This window comes from Talpa europaea, assembly GCF_964194135.1.
Source record: "Talpa europaea genome assembly, chromosome: 3".
Lineage (NCBI taxonomy): Eukaryota > Metazoa > Chordata > Mammalia > Eulipotyphla > Talpidae > Talpa > Talpa europaea.
Window position 1 is genome coordinate 86,995,571 of NC_140069.1, and position 18,227 is coordinate 87,013,797.

Sequence of the window (18,227 nt, forward strand, 5' to 3'; positions counted from 1 at the left end):
TCCAGCTATACCATCTACATTCCAGGCAGCAGTATAAGACAAGAAAGAGATGAAGAAATGTTCAACTCTGTTTGAGGACTTGCTTGAATTTTTTCTTCAAACTACCATTCACTGATCATAATCAAATATGTCTATACCTTGCTCCACATATTCAGAAAGAAAAGGAAAAGGTATATAAAGAGACAATAAAAAGTGTCATTTAAAAAATAAATTGATGTATCAAACTGAAATCAGAAGGAAAAAAAACCCTGTATTTTGTTTTTCATAAATTGTCAGTAAAAAAATTTTAATATACTAATAAACACAAATCTCAGGATCTAAGCATTTGACATTGATTTTCATCTCTTCAGGAGCTGAGATCCAAAGTATTATGAGCCAGTATAAACAAACTGATCAGATACCTGACAAATCAAGTGAATAAACAGTATGTCTGTGCTGCTGCATATTAGGCCAAGAGAAGCTCTGAGTCATTCCAAGGGATGCATCATCTATGGTGATCAACAAGACTATTGAATTGAATGCTCAATATTTATCAGAAGTTTACCTTAGATAAAGCCAAATTCAGAAATTAGCACTTGAAAGCAAATTATAGAAGTGAGACATTTAGAGGGGAAGGAGAGGGAAGATCGCAAAGTGAGGAGGGAACACAATGGACTATGTTGGTGGACTATGGGTATTTTGGGGGTGGGGTAATACTTCCAATATACATCAACAATGTAAACCAACATTACCTCAATTATAAAAAAAAAAAAGTCAATGAAACCAACAGTTCATTAAAAAAAAAAAGTGTAGTTCCAATATGTTAGCCTAATGTGTGTGCATTCATTCAAATCCAATATGAAAAGTTAGAGATTACTAGAGGACATGATAGAGTCAGGATCCTCTTGCATAAAGAAAGAACTCAGGAGGTTTGAGGGAATAACAAATAATATCACATAGTAATTGACAGCAGGTCTTGATTTAAAGAAGATCAAGGCCATTCTTGTGCCCCCACTTCTTTCTCCAAGACACTATACAGGACTGTACCCTAAAGGGAGGAAGCACCAAGGCACCAAATCTGACATGGGCATAACTCTGTTAATCTGGGCCACTGTGATGATTTTTGACGTTGTTTCTTCATTAACAATTTACCAAGATCTTGGCAGAGGAAGTTTTAAAAGTTTGCTACTAACGTTTCTTTAGAAATTGGGATCATATTGATATAGCAACAACTTGTGAACAAACATAGATGAAAAGGTAGCATTTCACAATGACTTGTGGATTCTCCAACAGAATCACTGGCAATGTAGGACATTGCTTTCTTTAGGTGGATTTCCAAATGACTGTGACTGCAGGAGCAATAACCAATATCCATTAAAAGGATGCAACACTTATCTTCCAGGACCAGGGATTTAAGAATCACATGAAAATGGAGGAAAACCATGGTGCGCAAAATGTTATCCAGGGATCCTGCTTGGAACCAGAGGTTGTGCCATTCAGTGACCTCAAAGACTACCTTCAGGTTCAAAAATTTGTGAGAAGGGGCCTCCCCGGTGGCGCAGCGGTTAAGCGCTGGGTTGCAAAGCTGCCCGCGGCCTCTGCGGCGCCGGTTCGATCCCCGGCCACCGAAGGAGGGTCCCACATGGCGCGCAGACCTCTCCTGCCGCCCGCTGCTCCCCTCAGCAGTGTACTTCGGTCCTTCTGCCTGTTCTGCTCCCCGCTCTGGCTCTGGTGAATTCTCTCACCCTCCCGCACTTCTGACTGTACCCAGTGCATGTATAAACAAAAAACAAAGCAAATAAATAAATAAGACATGCCTCTATAAAAAAAAAATTGTGAGAAGTAGTCACAGAATTCAGAAATGCCATTATACTCACAGATGTGGTTTATTACAGTGCAATTACACAAATTAAAATGAGCAAAAGTAAAGGAGTACAGGGCAAATCCCAGAAGACATTAAGTACTAATTTTGGTTGTCCTCTCCCATGAAGTCATGCATATAACATATAATTCTCACATCAATACAAATGAAGTATTACCGATCAAGATGCTCTCCTGAGCCTTGATACCCAGGAATTTTATTGGGGGTAGGACACATAGGCATAGCCAAACCTGATATGACTTACCTCAGTCTCAAGACTCTACAAGGGATCAAAAAGTCTAACTAATGCCTTCCCTCATGGCACAAGGGGTTAAGTCTTAGCACTATGAAGCTATCCACAGACACTGAAGCACAAGTTCCATGCCCAGCTGGGGAGTTAACACATATGGTGCAGCAGAGCTCCTCTGTCTCGCCCGCTGCTCCGCTCAGCAGTACATTTCAGTAGACCTGCCTGTTCTGCTCCCCATTCTGTCTCTGGTGAATCCTCTCACCTCCTGCACCTCTGGCCTGCACCCCACTCTTGTATACATAAATAAATAAAATAAATCTTTTTTAAAAAGCCTTATATGCATGGCCATTGGTCCCCACCATAAATCACTTTGCTCGTATAGACCATATGGCATAACCCAGGGTTCCCATGTAAATACTCAGAGGTTACCTCCCAAACCTTTCTTTGGAATACACAAGGTCCGGACAAAGCAAATTGACTGATTTAATACCTCACTGGATCCATTTGATCCTCCTTTATAAAGCTAGAGACCTGGATGAGTATGGCATTCATGAAATTCTATAGGTTAAGTCTCAACCAGAATAAAATAATTTTTTTGCTAGCTTTTAAATTTATTTCACCAGAAGTTTAAATGCTAAAACTTCCTATATACACAATCTGTCGTTTTAATTTTGAATAATCATGTAAATTATATAGTCTAATCCTTTCCTTCAAAATGAAGGATCTGAAGCTCAGAGACAGTGACTTTCATAAATTATAAACTTAGGTTTAGTGGCACATAACCAGGTGCTCTTTCTCCATATTGTTTAAGTGCCAGTTTAAATAATCATACTTAATTTTACAGTCACAGAGATCATCCACTTTAAAGCAAACACACATAATCTAGATTCATAAGGCTTTGATTCAATTTATATTTCTCAAGTTTTAATAACTTTTTGACTAAAGCTACAGTTCCTCTATTATTTATTATATATTTTTATCAATAATAAACCCAAATTTTAGGATATACATGCCCCTGAAAAAGTCATTATGCATTTTGGCAATTAAATGCTCTAATTGTTTGCTCTACCTGGGGTCCAATTTCACATCAAAGCTGCCATCTCATTGGACCTGAAGATTTAGCTTTTTCTTTCAGTTCTGACATTCATCTGGAGAAGTGAAGCAGAGAAAATACAATGTCTCACCCCTATCCCTTCTTGGTGTCTTGGGTCTGCCTTAAACAAACAGCCTCATGAAGATGTGTGAATGGACTGATATCCAACCCAGACACTGGTAGTCAAGCCACTCTAGGACTGCATCTGCTTAGAGGCTGCCTTTTTTCAAATCTCACCAAGTCCCTGCGTGGACCAGCTGAATTCATAGCCTTGAAAGCTGTTTGCCATCATCAAGGAGGCACTGGCCTCTACTTCCATGTCATATCTGCCTTAAAAGATTTACAGGAATCTCTTAATTATTTCCAAGCCGAACGCTTATCAGTAAAATCATAAATACAAATTTTTCATAATTTTAGATATATAGTAGATTTCTTTTTTTTAAATAATAAATTTTATTTTTATATTCCCCATAGAATTGCAACCCCCCCATTCTGACCCCAATCCCTCCCCTCCTGCCCCCCACCCCCCAAAAAGTGTCTTTGGTTCATAGTTTTTTGTTGATTTTGATTTTCACTTTCTTATAGTTATTCATTTTCCTGGTCTCTTATTTAAGTTTTCTAGATTCCTGCTATGAGTGAGACCATCCGATATTTTTCTTTTTCTTTCTGGCTTATTTCGCTGAGCTTATGTTCATGTCACAATAAACTAAATTAGCATGTATAATGTAAAAAATACCATATCAATATAATAACAGTAACAATAACAATACAAAACATAAAGAACAAACTTTAAGTGGTGGTTATAATCTTGTCTTTCTAGAAACCAATAGTCATAATCCTTAGAAAAGCTACCTTCATATTGAAGATTACTGTTCCGGAATATGAATCTTGGTTCTAAAAAAGTTCCTTCTTAATCGTTTACCTGTATACTCTGAACTCTCCTTCCCTTTCTCATAGTATACCTCCCTGCAGAATCATCTTCATTAAAGGCAACCAGATAGTTGTGACTTTCTGCAGAAGGTCTCTCACAGTATTTTTTTTTAAGATTTATTTTTTTAATACAAGAGCTGGGGTACAGGCCAGAGATGCAGGAGGGTGAGAGGATTCACCAGAGACAGAGAGGGGAGCAGAGCAGGCAGACTGACTGAAATACACTGCTGAGGAGAGCAGCGGTTGTGACAGGAGAGGTCTGCTACACCATGTGGGAATCTCCTGGCTGGCCGGGAATCGAACCGGTGCTGCAAAGGCTGCAGACAACTTCACAGCGCTGCGCTCAACCCGTTGCACCACTGGGGAGGCCCTCTCACAGTATTTCTAAAGGAAGGGCTGGTTCTTAAGACATAGCAATGTATTTTAAAGAAACACATAGATTTTAAATGCACACTGATTTCCTCACATTGACCTATATCCATCCTGGTGTTGTTTAAAGCTTCTGTATCCTGATCAGTCAATAGTGGGAGTGGAAAACATCTGCTACTGTTTCATATGTGTAATTTTTTTAAATAATGTGCATATCACTATTATATGAAATGGTCTCTTGCCTAATTTTAAGGCATTTATTAATTTGCTATTGGTATCCTAGTACATTTTGCTGATCTGAATGACAGTCATTAGGATGTAAGTCTAATGATATATAACCATTTAAGGAAATGAATGTTCTTTGATTGTCTCAGCAATTCAAGATGAAGCCTGGGAATTCAGCCTAAGCACCCAGCAGACTGCACAGCTACAATTTTAGGCAGGCACAACCCCATTCAATTCCACTCCAATCAATATGATGCAGGCATGTTAGAGATCCCAGGGGATTAGAGAAGGTTTAACTCTGTGAGCTTTCATTTGATTACTCCAACATTATTTAGATCATCCTTGTAATTCTCAGGAGCCTGTATTCACCAGATGACTCTTTGAACAGTAAAAACAACTCCTGCAGGATTAGTGGGCTAAGTCCTCTTTGCTTTAAGGACTATCTAGAGCAAGACTGCTATCTTTCATGTCAGTCCCTCTAGAGTGTGTCCTCATTAGGACCAATGAAGCTGCCTTTGGCACTTCAAGGAGCAAGAGTAAGTGTTAAAATTGCTGAGGCAAATCTGTATGAATGTATGCAGGCAAAATTCAAAGTGATGAAACTATTGAAAAGTATAACTCAACATAGTTTTCTTTGAAGACTAGGTCAGGAATCCTGCCAAATAAATTATGCATTATTTTTCTCTGAATGGTTAAAAAAAATCACGAGCCTCGCTGATTCCATAACTCCAAAAATGAAAGCCCAATATCTGATTTTAGGGATTCAATGAGTAGGGTGAAGATGCTGGGGAAAACTATTTAGAAGAGTAGGAAGTAGTGAAAGCAAAAGCTCCAGAAAAAAATAGGATTCTGCAACCAAGGGGAATTTTCAAATGATGCTGTTCAAATTATGGAAAGCATTACATTGTTCATTCAAATGCCCTCGTAATTTGTAGGATGCCAAGAAGGAAATGACTTATATTAAACCTAGGTATCCAGATACCAGGACCTCAACTCCTAGCTTGGATAATTCCCTGATGCCCATGCTTGATTTGGAGGCAGTAAAAATGATTTCTGTGAGAGGAAAACAGGGGGTCCATCTCAAGTGCTCTGGGGAGACCCTTAAACAAGATGTTGAAAATAAGACAGAAATTGAATTTGTTTTTAACCTGGTAAGTAAACACGGGGAAGATATCATTTGATTTTTTTTTAATCAAGTTTTGCAATTCACAGACCCACACATTAGGGTAAATATTATATTGTACCAATAAAACAACAAAATACCACATCAGTTTGAATTTATATATAGTTTGCTTCACTTGAAATTTGATTGAAAGAAAATGCTGCTTTGATAGACATTGCCTCATTTTTAACTCTCAAGTTGTGATAGAAAGTATTTGTAAAATCAGCTATGTTCATTGTTTTTGTTTATCACAGCAAATACTGGCATTATCTGCAAATTCTTGGTTTTCCTAAAGTTATAAATAATTTCTCAGATACATATATATTTATATTTTATACATTATGTATAAGTTATTTATATATTTACTATATTACAATTGTTCTTTATTATATTTTATATAATAAATATAATTATATATAACAGGCAAATATAATTGCCTTTTATGGCATTAATTTTCTGATATTATTTGGGTACAAGTATTCACTAGAAGTAAATAGTCTAAATAATTAGACATTATCTTTATTGTTTTTTGATCATGAAATATTTTAGATATATTAAAAAGCATGGAGGATAAGATGAGAAATATCCATATAATCACTATAGACCTGAAGCATCTAATTCACACTCTATCAGATGTTATCAAAATCCTTATTTGGATATTTAGACCTTCATATATGTTTTTAATACCTATCCAACATAATTGTGTATTCAAAAACAAACAAAAAAGAATTGTTTTACATGTCTAAAAATTTTATAAAGATATTATATTACACTTATATAAAACTTTTGAAACTTGCCTTTTTGCTCAAATTCATATTTTTGTAATTTTCTCCTATTGATATAAGTAGCTCTATATTCCATTCATCTGTTGTATAGTATTCCTGCTGTGTATGTATGTATGTATACATACATACATTATTTATCCAGTCTCCAATTGATGGAAATTTAATTCCAAAATTTTATTTAAGAGATACTGGAAATAAGATAAAAATTCTCTTAAGCAATTCTATGAATCTCTTTGTCGGTATAGGTCATAATTTCTCAGAAATAAAATTGCTCATACCAAGATTGTAAACACTTTAGACATTGTGAAATCGCCCTCCAAAGATATACTAATTTATCACTACCACTAGCATTTTCTAGCATTCCTAATATATAACATCAGGTTTTAAAGTTAGCCCTCCTCTGGATATATCACAGTATTTTACCATAGCTTGTTTTAGTTTTCTATTACTACTGTAACAAATTAACATGAACTTAGTCACTTAATAGCAATACAAACATATTATCTTCCATTTCTGAGAGTCGGAAATCCAAAATGGGTCTAAAACTCCTGTAGGGATTCTACAGGAGATTCCATTTCCTTACCTTTTCTAGCTACAGCATTTCTGGGTACCTGGTCTTAGCCTTCAACTGCAAAGCCAGTTGTGTAACATGTTCAGATTCTTCTCTCACTTAACTCTTCTGCCTTACTCTTTCATTAATTATGACCCTTGTGGTTACAAGGGTCTAGTAATTCCTAGACCCTTAAACATCTAGAGTAATCTCTTCATCTCAAGATCAGATGATTAGCAAACTTAATTCCTTCTAGAGTCTAAACTCCCTTTTACATCATAAACTTACAGATTCAGTTTCTGGGCCCATCATTCATGGGCATTATTTTGCCTACAGTAGATCTTGAATTTGTATTATTGATTACCATAGAAATTTTGAAAATTTTTGCATGCTCATGGATTATTTTTCATCTATGAATTTCCCATTTTTGAAATCTAGTTCTTATAATATTTATCAAACTTCTTTGCACTTTTAGGTTTTTAATCATTTGTAAACTTATTTCAAATAACATCAGCCACATCTCCAAGCTTGTGACTTACCTTAATCCTTATTTGCAGTGTCTGTGATTCAGAAGCACTGGTGTTCCTAATGTTGTTGTTTTACTGCAGTCCAATTTATCACCTCTGGCTTTCAATTTTGGTGGCTCAAGACATGTTTCCCTGCCTTGAAGTTATCTTTTCTAATATTATATTATTTTCTAATTGTTTTAGGTTGTTATAGAGGTTGCAAATATATTTTATATATTAATTTGATTTACTGTAATTTTTGTCCATTTAAATACTGGAAAGGATATGCATCACAAAATAATACTGAAAAACATTAAATACCTTTAAAACATACCAAAAAATTTCTAAATCCTACTTTTCACCCTATCTTCTACACAGAAATATAATGAACAATTATAAAATTGGACTGGATATAGCTATTTCAATAAATTAGGAGTCATTTTTAAAGTCAATTGCACAATCTCCTGCAAACCTTGTAGGAGATTGCAACAATGTGGTAACCATCATCCTCCTTATTATAACTTATTAGATGTGACAACCTTTATAGAAAGGTTGTCTAATAAACATTGAGGTATTTTGTCTGTCTATTTCATAGGTGAATGGGTGGGTAGCTGTATGACACATTTGGACCACTGGAAGAAGTACTACAGAAAAAAAGAGTAGAAACTTTTTTTTTCTTTAGAGATTCATAGCACCTTAAGCAGTAAACAGTACTCAACCTGAAGAAAAGGTCAAAACATATGAAATCTTCACTGACCTCTCAAGTTTTTTTATGCTAAGACAAGGCTTCTGATCATCAATAAATATGTATGCAGCTGCTAGTGAGGAGTGATAAAGATATTTCTCCCCATTTTCTCAGCATCTGCTATTGGAGTCATCTGTATCACTTACAAGAGCCCTGCATTTTCTTGACAGGAGGCAAAACTACTCAGGGGAGCAGCACTCACAGTGACGGCGCATTCTTTCCTTGTAACTATCAAAAGAGCTGATCCTGCTGTCAAGTTCACTTAGGCAGATCATCAGTGCCCCCTTGTTTCTCAGAAAATACTAAGAGAATGATAGAAACCCTCACTTCTTAAAAGAGTGCCAAAATAAATCTACTGGATTAAATAAAGATGAGCATAGGTTTATATATTTTATTCTAAGCGCCTACTCAAGTCATAGGTTGTGTTTAGTAAATATTTGTAGAGTTAATAAACTCTTCCCCAGACAAAAAAAAATGGGCCAATGATGCCAAGCTAATCACCTTTAAACAACTATGTAAATTAAATACCTTTTACTTTTCTTTTAGTCTAGCTTTTCAAGTTACTATAGAAAGACACCAGGCTATTATACTTCCTCTCCCCACCCCCAATTTGTCAAAAGCCTATAACCCTGGGAGCTAAATTAGCATTTTTTTTTACTTAACTGATTCATCTAAGACAATTAAAAGGTTCAAGTGAGGAAAACTAGCTGTGCATTGGAGGGTTACCTTATCTTTAATGTTAAAATATCACCTGCTAATAATGGCAGGGACAAAATGTGCTAAATAGGGCATTAATTATTTTATGAGTTTTTTACCTAACAAAAAAGAAATACATAAACTTGAAATGTTGCTTAGAAGCCTATATTAATGCATTTCTAATATATATCAATAAATAAGAAACTCAATGGAAATTACCACATCTCTTCTTTTGATGTTTTATATAACTTTTTTTTCTGATTCTTTGTAAATATCATCTTGAACAGTAAGTCACGATTCTTTGATATCAAATGGTAAAAGTCACTTCATCTAACATTTATTTTCACATAATGGCTCACTTTTCAGTCATTAAAAGACTTTCTTACATGTATGCAGACATTTAGTTTTCCAGTTAATTGGATGCATTTGGCCCAATATAACAGGGCACAACATGGCCCTGTATAATTTTGCAGCTTAGTGTTTTCTAACACATCATTCTTTTTTTTTTTTTTCCAAAAGAGAAAACTGGAGCTGAAAGATGTGTCATGACTTACCCAAGGTCAAACAGTTCTGTAATCATAGGTCAGAGCTAGAACCAAATCTCTCAAATTTCAGTCCAGAATTTTCCATGCACAGCAAAATCCCATGAAAGGCCTTGAGAAAGAAAGATTGATTTTTCAATATTAAAAAGTCTTGGTTTAAAAAATAGCTTGCAACAAACTATTTAGCTATTTAGCACAAATTAAAACATGATCCAGGTAACCAAACAAAATTGTACTAGTAATCTTGATGACTCCTTAGCATTTGAATTGTGCCTTCCAAGTTAACTTTATGAAAGAAAGTAATTTATGTAAGAATTGGCATCACAAGATGATTCATGCAATGTGTTTAGCTTGTTTTCTGCATTAAAATAAATGGTGAGCTACAAAGAGTTTACAATGATTTAGATTTTTAGTAAAAGTGGGTTTTTAAGATAGCTGTGTGTTGATAGCAGAAGTTAAAGCAATAATAAAAGAACTATTACTAGGAAATATTCAAGTGGTTATTTTAAAATTCCTATTAAAAACCATCAAAAATGATTTTATTAAAAATAACAGAGGATTTCCAACTCATTTCCAATTAAAACTACTAGTATCTAATTACTAATATTTTATTATTGATCTTTTCCCCCTTAATGGAGGTAAGTGTGGTAAAAATGGTGTGGTTTATGAGAATATCATTAATATTGAATGGTACATGAGAATATCAAACTCCTTTTTTTTAATTCACTGTTTGGTTTTTTTACAACCATTTTGGGACTGAGCTTTTATTATATTCCATTAAATTGTATCTTAGATATTTTTAATTCTATTTTTTTTTCTTACAATGTTTGCTTTCTTGTCTCAGGTATAGCTCCCATACAGTCAAACTCCTTCTTTAAAAGTGTTTTCTGTCACCGGGGAGGGTCCCACATGGCGTGCAGACCTCTCCTGCCGTGCCCGCTGCTCCCCTCAGCAGTGTCCTCCATCTGTCTGCTTGTTCTGCTCCCCACTCTGGCTCTGGTGAATTCTCTCACCTTCCCGTGCTTCTGACTGTACCCAGTGCTTGTATAAATAAATAAATCTTAAAAAAAAAAAAAAAACAAAAAAAAAAAAAAAAAAAAAAAAAGTGTTTTCTGACATAAATTCTAAGTAAAATACCGTATGAAGGTGATGCTGATTTCTTAATTTGTTTACATGAAATTTAGCCAAGGAGGGAAATCTAAGAAATTCAACCCCTCAGCAAAGGTTTGTTTTCTTATTTGAATATTCATCCTTATATCTAGCTGTAGTATCTGGCAACTTATCACTCTCCTGTCCCCATGTGACTTATGAAAATTATTTACTTTAAAAAAATCCTATCATTTGGCTTCAAAAAAGTCTGCATTTACAAAGCAAATTTTTGTTAGTAGAATGGAGTTGGTGCTTTAACAAAAAGTAAGAGTTTTCAGGATAAGACAATTTTAGGTTACTTAAACATCATTTAAAAAGCCGACATATACTTAAAACATTATCAGATCAATTACATAATCCTAAAAATTATAATTTTATCTAGTAATCAGTAACTTTGGTATATCATATTACCTTAAAAGATGTTAAATTTTAATACTATAATACAGATTTTAATTTTAAAAATATTGGCCCAAACTGAAATCCATTTTGTTCCTTCAAATGTACCCTATGTCCAGTATCTCCAAAGTCCCTAAATGCAACCACAATATATGCAGGCGTTCATAGCTAGGAACAACCTGGATTCATTCCATTTTAGCACATTCTATCAGAAAATGTTAATCCAAAACAGACATTAAATTCTACCCTGTGCTCTATTATTTTATTTTAAATAGCTTCAAAATAGCTTCCCAGTTTGTTCTACAGTCTGCTTTCCCCAGGGTGACAGAAGTGATCATTTTAAATATCCACTGAACTCTGCATATGCCTGATCAAAACTCTTTCAAGGAAAATTTTTAATGTATTTGGAAATAAATTTTACAAAAATAATTATCGTGGCCCTAACTGGTAGGTATTTATAGACCTCTGAATCTTATTGACATCTTCCTTATTCGTGTTAGGCACTTTCCATCACATGACAAAATATTTTTCCCTCCATGACATTATACATGTCCATTTTCTGCCTGAGTTGCTCTTCCCTCTTTCCACTGCATGGCAGGTTCCTTCTCAACAGCCAATCTTAGCTGAAATTTCTCCTCCTCAAAAAGACATTCCTTTTCACCTCTATCTAAAATATTTTCTTTGTGTCCAAACTATCCACTATCCCACCCTCAAAGCCCAGTTGTTTAGGTCATTAACCTATCAGTATGTAATTTTTTGATTTGATAATTATTTACTGCTGATAGTTTAATCTTTTCCCCTACCTTAACTGTAATATCCTTGAATGAAGGGACCATATCTCATAGGATTGCCAAAGTATTTCCAATGTCTCACAAATTTAATCAATAAATAATAGTTAAATTAATGACTCCTTGGTAAAGATATGAGTAAAATATAAAACTCATAGTATCTTATCATTTTCATGCTCATAAAAATAAAAACAAAGAAATATTAAGCAATATTAAGGAAAGAGTATTAATAAGGGTAAATAATCGCAAGACTAAGCAGAACACATAACTATTTCTGTTCTTATATCCTGATGACTACTCAGGGCACTTTTATTGGAGTCTTTCAAAGACATCACAAATCAACAGAGAATTTAAGTGAAGTGTTTTTTGAGGTACTACTTATCCTTGTCTACTTAACTATAGAAAAATGATTTTACAGAGATGTGTCTTCTAGAGAATAGCAATTCCAAGATCAAACAATATTCATTCACAGTAGGCAAGTTATTCATAAATTGTGATGGATTTTTTGCTGATAACGATGAGCTCTTTTGCCCCTTTAACTTGCATGTATTGGTGATACAGCTGGCAAGAGTTAGAGAGCTATTCCAGCCTGTGGAACAGAGGTTTTCCTCAGTATGAAGCTAATTAAGCCACACAGGAACTATAACCTTTGAACTTGCCTCATTAGCACCATACTGTAACCAATGAAGCCAACTAGTCAGACAAACTCAAAACCAAAATTTTCCTATTGATATTCCACCTCTCATTTTCAGTAAGAGAAGAAACAATTTTTGATGTTTACCAGAAAGCCTGGTCATAAATTCTATAACTTAATTAAACATATGCTTCAAATGGGATGCCAAAGTAACATCTTAAATAGCTTTAGAATTTGTAGTTAACGTCTGTTTCATTGTTCATTACTTTATGCCATTTTTTCCAAGTGAGTGAACTCTGATTTAAAGCTAGAAAACACATAATTGAAGCACAGAGGACTTTGTTTAGTATATAAAGGATATAGAATAATGATAAAGGAAAAAATACCCCCAAATCTACTCAAACTTTTAAAATTAAATAAATACTATGGCTAATGTCAATGATTTATTATAGTACTATATAGTTGTATAAGAGTTTTGGGTCTACTAACACAAAGAAACCTTCTTGAAAGATAGAAACACTATCTCTTATAAGCAAGTGATTACATGAGTTCTTACACTTTCACAAGCTCAGATTATGCCTCAATTTTTAAAAAATCAAAAGTAAAAATAAAGTCTACCACATCAAAAACTAAAAGTCAATGCCGGCACTCATGTCTAGAGTTGAACTTAGTGTTCTATGTAATTATGTAATTACAGTCTATTATAAGAATTTTAATTAAATGTCCCTAATTAAATGCCTTTTAAACAAACTCATAAGTTATCCTCAGGTTTGTATAATAATGAAAATGTTGTATAATAGTTAAGCTTATTTTGAACAAATTTCAATATTCAGAATATTAGACAATATATTATTCCTGTTGTGTAAACCAAGCAGATTTTCATGACACAAAATCATAATACAAAATTTCTAGTGAGATGCAACTTTTCACTACTAGAAATGGAAAGACTGAATGAAACTAAATAGCGCAGAATTACAATTAGATTAAATATATAGTTGTAATGATCTACTTGTTCTAATTTCATATACATATAAAAATAGGTACATGACTATACATGCTTGAGCTTTGAAGCTTTAATTCCTATATGCCTTTGCCATTTACAAGCCATATGACTATGGTAAAGTCATGTAATATTTTGGTTTCTTAGTTCCTCTTTTATAGAAAGGATATAATAATATCAAATAGAGTTTTCTGAGGAATCTGAGATGATACAAGGAAAGGATTTAAAGCAATACTTTAATGTACTTTGGGTTCCATAAAAGTCAGCTGTTATTGTTCTTTTTTTAATTTTATTTTTATATTCCCCATACAATTGCAACCCCCTTATTTTGACCCCAATCCCTCCTTTCCCCACCCCCCATAAATTGTTATTATTCTTATCCATCATGATCAAGGTAAAAATATGGATATTGGTATGGAAGTTAATGTGGACATAAGTGGAAAAAAGTAGTAAATTTTTTTAAAGATTTATTTATTTATACACGAACCGGGGTGCAGACCAGATGTGCAGGAGGGTGAGAAGATTCACCAGAGACAGAGTGGGGAACAGAACAGGCAGACTGACTGAAATACACTGCTGAGGGGAGCAGTGGTGAGACAGGAGAGGTCTGCTGCGTCATGTGGGTATTTCCACAGCCAGCCGGGATCAAACCCACACTGCAGAGACCGCGGACAGCTTCACAGTGCTGCACTCAACCACCTATGCCACCAGGGAGGCCTGGTAAATATTTTAATTATGACTTTTCTTAGGCATTGTGACTATGGGCAATTTTAAAATACTTTCGTGCTTTCTGCAACACCTCAATAAAGAATTTCATAATCAAAACGATTTAAATCTTGAAATAAAATGGTTAGCCCCCAAAACCCAAGACAAACATTCCAATGACCTTCAAGATAGTCCAGCTGTCCTTGAGATATGCAGACATCATCCTAAGTGAATTCTGTGCTACAACTGTGAAAATATCTCTTCAATAATTAAAGCATTAGCCAGTTGGCCTTTTTCATAAAATCATAACAGAAATGGCTGATCACCACATTATGTAGCAAATTCTGTATCCCATGGCTGGAGATTAATAGAATGGCATATTCCATTGACATTGTCATACTAAACAACAGTGTTCTCTCCATGCAGCCACAGAAGTGGGTACGCTGTTCTGAGCCAATCTAAGGTGATTACCACGGAAACAGCACTCATTTTACTAACAGCAAGGCATATTATCCTTCATGCATGGTCTAGCTTCCAAGCTTAATAAGATTCTAAAAGTGAAACTGAGGACAACTGGGAAAAGGACCCTAAGTCCTGTGGAAAGTATATTGTTATCTGTTACTTGTTTATCACTTATGTGTCAAATAGCCCCTTCAATTTAATAGAAGGGCAAGTAGATACATAATAATAGAAAGAAGGCACTGCTGAAATTACAGACTTGAAGTTTGACGGAAGCAGTGAAAAATTATCTCTTATGTTATAGTCATTCCATAGGGAGGAGAGTGGGAGACAAGTACATTTTCTATTAGGACAGGATAGATAAATTGGAATGTTGTTTTTTAAATTATAATTTTTTGTGAAGTAAGCTAGAATCAAAGATCAGGACTGGTTTAGTGTCAAGGAGTATTCTGGGGCCTGTGATAGCTTTGTCACTCTTCAATCCAGTCTACACTTTTGCCAGAGTGCTCGTTCTAAAAGACAAATCCTGAAAGTATAAATCCATCAGAACTTTCACTATCACATACAGAATAAAATGAAAACTGCTTCACTTAGCATGCAAAGGCCTCCCTAAGCAGGCTACAGTTTTATCTACTTCCACGCCTATCAATACTCTTGAGGCATCAGCTATAACATGGTACCTGCTGATCCCTTGACAAACCACCTTGCTCTTCCAAACAGCAATGCCTTAGTCTATATTTTCCCTACACAAAATGTTCCTTTCTACTTTTTCACCTGGATTATTCTTACTGAACCTTTTCAATTAAGTTTTAAAATTTTACAAATGAAAAAATAATCCAAATGCCAGATTTAATGGTCCTTCCTTTGTGCCGTCATACCTCAAGCTTATGGAACATATTAACATAGGGATTACTGACACCTGTATTTGTCTTCCCAGAAGAATATGTGTTTCATGAGAGCAGAACAGAGATGGTGTCTGGAATACCTTTGTATCTTTTCAAGGTAAGCATAGATGTTCTATAAAGAGGCACTAAATGTTAGCTGCTGAATAAACAAGGAAAAGTAATCAATACTGCCTTTAAAATCATCACAGGATTAGATTTATAAGAAAACTATGGATTAATAAAGAGAGGAGCAAAACCAAATTATTCCATAGTTGTGAGTCCTATTTTCATAATGTTTTATGAAATTTCTGTCTGTAAATTAAAAATTATGACTATGAACCTTCAACTTATTTGGGTATGATTTAGTATAGTACTACCTATTCTGCTTAGTTGATACCCAATAGTATAAGAGAATCATAACAACCATTTAGAAGACTAAGATGAGACAAGGCAGTTTCCCATTTGAATGAATGGAGGGTACTGATTGGTAGGTACACTCTGCTTGCAAATGGGTTAGTTTCCAAGCACATCTCATCATGACTCTAGGACAGAGCATCATACCAAGATTTCCTGGAAGTTTTGTACATCTAGAAAAATTAGTTTTCCAGCTACTTCATTGTATTGAAATGGGATCTACATAATCACTGATTTTTTTAATTATAGTGAAAATTTTTATATTTGATATATTTTCTTTCATATTTTGAATGATAGATTGTAATAGGTTTCTCCAATCCTTTTCCCCACACTTGTTTCAGCAAATTAGAAGCTCCCAGAGCCAAGTTAAGTTTACCTGCTCTTTCTAATGAATATCAAGTCCCTAGAGTTACATTAACCAACACATGCTACATGCAACCCCAATTTCATAGGATGTTGACATTTGTTATATAAGAAGGGAATTATGTAGTCAAATAAGGTACAGTAAACAGTGAAAAGATTTATTTCAGCAGGGTTCCTCAGAACCTTCAATACATTAAAGTTCACCAGAAATCTCTTCAAATCTCTTATATCTTAATATATATGGGTTTATACAAAAATTACCACATATTTGACATTCACACATTGTTTCTGCACTGCATCTCTCAATGCACTATTGGTCTATAGGATACTCAAAGGAAGAATGTAAGGAATGTGAGATACTTCAAGAGTCTATTCTCAACATCATTCTCAATGTAACACAAACAAGGAAATGGCTGCTCCTGGCACAGGATCATCTTCAAAGTAATGTGTCCCACAAATAAGAAAGATGCATATATATATATATATATATATATATATATATATATATATATATGCATAGTCAGGTGTTCAGTCATTTTTTTATAAATTCTTAAATAGTTTTTCCAAATTCAAAAAGAAATAGACACACCTGCAGATAAATATCTGTTATTAGTTAAAAGAAAATATAAAGATGAAGACTTTTGCAGTCAAAACTAAATGTTTCAGGGCCTCCCCTGGTGGCACAGGTGGTTGAGCACTGCATTGTGAAGCTGTCCACAGCCTCTGCAGTGCCGGTTCGATCCAGCCGGCCAGTGAGGGTCCCACATGGTGCATCAGACAACTCCTGTTTTGCCCGCTGTTCCCCTCAGCAGTGTATTTCATCAGTCTGCCTGTTCTGTTCCCACTCTGTCTCTGGTGAATCCTTTTACCCTCCCACGAATCTGGCCTGTACCCTTAAAAAAAAAAAAAAAGAAAGAAACTAAATGTTTCAGAATTTCTTATTCAAGGTAACTTACATAGAAAAAAAAAAGAGAATACCCTCAATATTTTTTAATTAGCATATAAAAATGTTTTGGGCACATACATGGGTTTTTCACTTGAAGTACCAAATAAATCATAATATACAAATGTGCAGCTCTGGTCTGTGCATGACCATAGATTTGAAATGTGATTTGCAAGGGAAGCCAACTGGGAGCCAAGGAAAATAAACATGGAGTATCATAAAAACAGACTTGAGATCTAAAATGAGTTTCTAGGAGCTCAACATGGGTAGACAATGGCTAGGACTCAAAATTATAGACAAAATGTTGGTCAGTCCAAGTCTGTCCATGTACAAAAAATATATGTCCAGTCAATAGAGGATGGGCAGCAAAATTTCAGTCCACTATAAGAGGAACTGATTAAAATTAATACAGCCAGATATTGTGGTATAAATAAGAGGGATGCTCCTGAATTTAATTTCATGCACTACCACTTACTAGCTTTGAGATCTCTGGGGACGTTCCTTGTTGAAAACTCTTAAGACTATTGGGACAGTTGAATGAATCAATGCATATAAATTAACTAGAACCATCCCTGTCATTCAAAAGATGTTTAACAAATATAAAATAGTATTATCAGTGACAATTTTCCAGAATAGTAATTCTATATTGGGATGATAACAGAGAGTGACTTATATTTAATAACCAAAAGCATATGAATCGGAAAATTGTCATGTAGGAATCTCTTTATGAGGATGACTAAGAGAAAAACCAGTGTAGAAGTCTAGGGAACAATGCTGAACCATGTCCAATATCTTATTT